Source organism: Crinia signifera, chromosome 4 (assembly GCF_055691185.1).
Source record: "Crinia signifera chromosome 4, ASM5569118v1, whole genome shotgun sequence".
Lineage (NCBI taxonomy): Eukaryota > Metazoa > Chordata > Amphibia > Anura > Myobatrachidae > Crinia > Crinia signifera.
In genome coordinates, this window is record NC_139220.1 from 135,501,338 (window position 1) to 135,507,430 (window position 6,093).

At 46.6% G+C, this 6,093-nt stretch overlaps 1 long non-coding RNA gene across 1 annotated transcript; it reads left to right on the forward strand.

The window, feature by feature from the left end:
* Positions 1 to 2,745: 2,745 nt before the first annotated feature.
* On the forward strand, positions 2,746 to 4,067 carry LOC146072432 (uncharacterized). Its single transcript, XR_014473122.1, has 4 exons — positions 2,746 to 2,797; positions 3,174 to 3,251; positions 3,552 to 3,632; positions 4,009 to 4,067. It is a non-coding gene; the product is annotated as an uncharacterized LOC146072432 (long non-coding RNA).
* Positions 4,068 to 6,093: the final 2,026 nt, after the last annotated feature.

The window sequence follows — 6,093 nt, forward strand, 5'->3', positions numbered from 1 at the left end:
AAAATACCCCTGCTTGCACGATACAGCCTCTTTATTTTGTCCTTTTTTTTTTTGACATTTGCAGCTCCAGAAAGCCTCCCTGCCGCCACCCAGGAGGAGAGGGCCACCTCTGCCCCCACCCAGCTGGAGGAGGAGTCTCTGAGCGCGGTTGGTAAGTATTGTACAGTATAACACCAGGGCTCTCACCATCTGTACCGGAAAAGTATTTTTGAACAGGCTCCAGCATGTACTGAGGCCCTTGTTCTTCTTCACTCTCTGACAAAATCCTTCTTGGATGGACAAACCCATGTGCACTGCAGGTGAGGCAGGTGTTACTGGACTTGCGCAGAGAGAATTACAGTATGTACTGTACAGTAGATTTGGGTGTGTCATTTTGCACTGCCTCGCCTGCTGTGCACATGGGTTTGTCCATCTACTGTGGGGAGGATTTTGTCAGAGAGTGAAGCAGAGTAAGGGCATCAGTTCCTGCTGGAGCCTGTTCAAAAATACCCCTGCTTGCACGATACAGCCTCTTTATTTTGTCCTTTTTTTTTTTGACATTTGCAGCTCCAGAAAGCCTCCCTGCCGCCACCCAGGAGGAGAGGGCCACCTCTGCCCCCACCCAGCTGGAGGAGGAGTCTCTGAGCGCGGTTGGTAAGTATTGTACAGTATAACACCAGGGCTCTCACCATCTGTACCGGAAAAGTATTTTTGAACAGGCTCCAGCATGTACTGAGGCCCTTGTTCTTCTTCACTCTCTGACAAAATCCTTCTTGGATGGACAAACCCATGTGCACTGCAGGTGAGGCAGGTGTTACTGGACTTGCGCAGAGAGAATTACAGTATGTACTGTACAGTAGATTTGGGTGTGTCATTTTGCACTGCCTCGCCTGCTGTGCACATGGGTTTGTCCATCTACTGTGGGGAGGATTTTGTCAGAGAGTGAAGCAGAGTAAGGGCATCAGTTCCTGCTGGAGCCTGTTCAAAAATACCCCTGCTTGCACGATACAGCCTCTTTATTTTGTCCTTTTTTTTTTGACATTTGCAGCTCCAGAAAGCCTCCCTGCCGCCACCCAGGAGGAGAGGGCCACCTCTGCCCCCACCCAGCTGGAGGAGGAGTCTCTGAGCGCGGTTGGTAAGTATTGTACAGTATAACACCAGGGCTCTCACCATCTGTACCGGAAAAGTATTTTTGAACAGGCTCCAGCATGTACTGAGGCCCTTGTTCTTCTTCACTCTCTGACAAAATCCTTCTTGGATGGACAAACCCATGTGCACTGCAGGTGAGGCAGGTGTTACTGGACTTGCGCAGAGAGAATTACAGTATGTACTGTACAGTAGATTTGGGTGTGTCATTTTGCACTGCCTCGCCTGCTGTGCACATGGGTTTGTCCATCTACTGTGGGGAGGATTTTGTCAGAGAGTGAAGCAGAGTAAGGGCATCAGTTCCTGCTGGAGCCTGTTCAAAAATACCCCTGCTTGCACGATACAGCCTCTTTATTTTGTCCTTTTTTTTTTTGACATTTGCAGCTCCAGAAAGCCTCCCTGCCGCCACCCAGGAGGAGAGGGCCACCTCTGCCCCCACCCAGCTGGAGGAGGAGTCTCTGAGCGCAGACAGCTCTGATAGTGGTAATCATTGTTATGGTCACTATTTTCTACTATTATTTAACTGTATACTGTATGACGATACTTGATACGTACTCCATCTTTTACACACAGGACGCCTGGTGATTGATACCAGTGAGGAGGAGGAGGAGCAGGAGTTGCCCAGTGCAGATGGTAAGTACAGTATTGTACTGTACAACAGCACACCGCATGTACCGGATATTACAGTAATTGTGGGCCCAACATGTGTACTTAATCACATCTGTGGGCCCACCATGTGAACCCTCTAATACTGTACAGTACTGTACATACTGTACAGCAGGGGTGGCCAAACCTTTCCTCAAGATCTACAGTACCAACAGTTCATGTTTTTCAGGCAACCCGTGGATCTGTATAGTAGGAATGAATGCAGCAGGTTTGAAAATGTGACAGTTACTGTACTGTAGTAATGACTGCAGCTGTGCTCCAGCTTGGTGATATGGAAAACCTGGACCGTTGGTAGATCTTGAGGACCGGTTTGTCCGCCCCTGCTGTACAGCAAAGTACAGTACAGTACTTGTGGTGCCCACATGTGTGCCATATACTGTACTGCACAGTACTGTAACTGTGGGTCCACCTTGTGCAACGGAAAATACTGTATAGTACAGTACAGTATCTGTGGGACCGACATGTGTACTGTGTAACACCTGCTTCACTCTCTGGCAAAATCCTTCTTACTGTAGATGGACAAACCCATGTGCTCATCAGGGGCCAGATTCTATAAGCTTCAAAAGAGATAAGTTTCACAGTGATAAACAGCCAGCCAATCAGCTCCTGCCTGTTATTTTTCAAACACAGTCTGTGACATGGCAGGTAGGAGCTGATTGGCTGGCTGTTTATCACTGTGAAACTTATCACTTTTAAAGCTTATAGAATCTGGCCCCTGGTGAGGCAGTGTTACTATACAGTACTTGTGCAGTTAGATTTGGGTGTGTCATTTTGCACTGCCTCCCCTGCAGTGCACATGGGTTTGTCCATCTACTGTAGGAGGCAGAATAAGGGCATCAGTTCCTGCTGGAGCCTGTTGAAAAACACCCCTGCTTGAGATTATACTGTACAGTGTCTTTATTTCGTCTTTTTTGTACATTTGCAGCATCTGAAAGCTTCCCCCCCCACCTAGAGGAGAGGGCCACCCTCGCCGCCACCCTGCCGGAGCCTAGTCCAAGCGCGGTCGGTAAGTACAGTATTGTAGGTACTGTACAGTACTGGTGTAATGCTGTATCTGCACGCCCGATATTATTGTACGATTGTACTGTATGCCTTAATTTAAGGCATACAGTACAATCCGATTCAATGTGATTATCGCATCACATGCGCCCAAATTGTATTCGATGCGATTTTCCATACGATTCAACATACAGTAGAATTGTATGGGAAAAAGGGTCCATGTCATTGTGTGTACCTTATACGGTACCTACTGTACTGTATCTGGGGTCCAACCATGTGGCACATCTGGATGCCTCAGCCAAAATAGATTTTGGTGACCATAACACTGTACAGTAAATTACAATATGTTGCAAACTAACCTCTTTTTCTGTTCTTTTCTGCAGTCCCACCCATACACATGACCCTCCGCCCCCGCCCCCGCAGACCAACCGAACCATCCCACCCCAGGCCAGTGGCAGCTGGTAAGTACTGTACAGTACTGTACATTACTCTGATTTCATCTGGGACAGAGACAGCATGGAGTCACTGAAAAAGGGGCTACTGTACATGGATTATACTGTCCATACGACTTCCCCTCTCCTCCCAGCATGGCGACTAGGGTGGCCAATCCCGGGGCATTTTTTCAATCCCATGATTCGCTCCCCATTAAAAAAAAAACAAAACTCCCCGGCATCAGTTCCTGCTGGAGCCTGTTGAAAAACACCCCTGCTTGAGATTATACTGTACAGTGTCTTTATTTCGTCTTTTTTGTACATTTGCAGCATCTGAAAGCTTCCCCCCCCACCTCGAGGAGAGGGCCACCCTCGCCGCCACCCTGCCGGAGCCTAGTCCAAGCGCGGTCGGTAAGTACAGTATTGTAGGTACTGTACAGTACTGGTGTAATGCTGTATCTGCACGCCCGATATTATTGTACGATTGTACTGTATGCCTTAATTTAAGGCATACAGTACAATCCGATTCAATGTGATTATCGCATCACATGCGCCCAAATTGTATGCGATGCGATTTTCCATACGATTCAACATACAGTAGAATTGTATGGGAAAAAGGGTCCATGTCATTGTGTGTACCTTATACGGTACCTACTGTACTGTATCTGGGGTCCAACCATGTGGCACATCTGGATGCCTCAGCCAAAATAGATTTTGGTGACCATAACACTGTACAGTAAATTACAATATGTTGCAAACTAACCTCTTTTTCTGTTCTTTTCTGCAGTCCCACCCATACACATGACCCTCCGCCCCCGCCCCCGCAGACCAACCGAACCATCCCACCCCAGGACAGTGGCAGCTGGTAAGTACTGTACAGTACTGTACATTACTCTGATTTCATCTGGGACAGAGACAGCATGGAGTCACTGAAAAAGGGGCTACTGTACATGGATTATACTGTCCATACGACTTCCCCTCTCCTCCCAGCATGGCGACTAGGGTGGCCAATCCCGGGGCATTTTTTCAATCCCATGATTCGCTCCCCATTAAAAAAAAACAAAACTCCCCGGCCGCCCCGCATATCTACTGTACTTACTGTACTGTACATTGCGGTGCGGCCGGGGAGCCTGTCGGGGGGGGCGGGCGGGCTGTGGCGGTGAGCGGTGGGCGTCGGGAGGGATGTCCGGCGTCCTGCGGGGGGCGGGGGCGGCGTCCTTGGCTCTGCGCAGCGTGACCTCTGCAAACAAACCTACAGTTTTTCACTGTACTGTACTTTGCATTTTCACAGACAACCGTGAGAGGCTGCGGCTTCTCTGGCCACTTTTCCATAGGATGATTCGGTTTGTCTGCAGATCTGTGGCAAACAGCCATCCTCTCCCCGAGGACCCAGTATCCAGAGGTAAATCATATTGCACTGTACTGTAGGTACAGTAGTAACTGGAATGCTGATTTTTGTGACCTCTAGATTTTAGTGACCTTAAATTTAGGCAGACACGATAATCTCGTCGATCACATCACATCCGAAAAAATCGCATGTGATGCAACCAACGCGATCGTCCCTATTTTTACATAGGATGCAATGTTAAAATGGACTGAGTCCATTTTAACATACAGTACGTAGAATTTTATCGGAAAAAAGGGACCTGTTCATTTCCCTACTATCGAACTACGCACGGAGTTGGATATATGTACTGTACTGTAAACCTGGCCAAGCCCGAAGCGTGGCGCCCACGATAGAGCGTGGAATACTGTACTTTTTAACGAATCCGCGTGTGCTCGCCACGCTTCGGGTTTACAGTACAGTATATCCAACTCCATGTGTACTGTAATTGGATAGTAGGGAAATGAAAAGGTCCCTTTTTCCCCTACAGTATGTTTCTATACTGTACTGTAGTTACAGTACAGTACTGTACTGTATGTTTCTTAAAGTACAGTAGTTTTTTGCTTACTGTATCGTACAGTAATACTACAGTATCCTTTTTATTCCCCAACAGAAAACTTCCATCGCACCATGGCCAACATAGAAGCCATCATGCACCAGCTCGTGGACCATGCTTTTACGGTGACCTTCCAACGGCTGTAATTTTTTATTTTTAATTTACAGTATGCTGTACATAAAAGGGTTTACTGTATGTTCACTACTGTAGTATTGTCTCTTTATTGACAGCACATGTGCGACAAGGGATATACTGTACAGTACAGTAGTCCAATCAGTGGGGAAAAGGTTACAAGGTGAGGAAGACACAAATTTTTTTTTTGGAATTTTTATTTTTTTGGGTTGGAGGGATGGAGGGGGTTACCATTACTTTGGAACACTGACACACACAGAGGTACTGAACAGTAAGCCTGCTGAAGGAAAATATTGGATGCAGTGGGGAAAAAGGTAACCACGACACAGAACAAGAAAAACCATGTTAACAAAACACACAACTTTTTTTTTTGCTTTTTGGAATTTTGTATTTTTTGGGGTTTTTTTCCTTTTTTGGAGGGATGGAGGGGGTTACCATTACTTTGGAACACTGACACACACCGAGGTAAGCCTGCTGAAGGAAAATATTGGATGCAGTGGGGAAAAAGGTAACCACGACACAGAACAAGAAAAACCATGTTAACAAAACACACAACTTTTTTTTTGCTTTTTGGAATTTTGTATTTTTTTGGTTTTTTTTCCCTTTTTTGGAGGGATGGAGGGGGTTACCATTACTTTGGAACACTGACACACACCGAGGTACTATACAGTAAGCCTGCTGAAGGAAAATATCGGACGCAGTGGGGAAAAAGGTAACCACGACACAGAACGATGAAAACCATGATAACAAAACACACAACTATTTTTTTTGCTTTTTGGAATTTTGTATTTTTTTGGGTT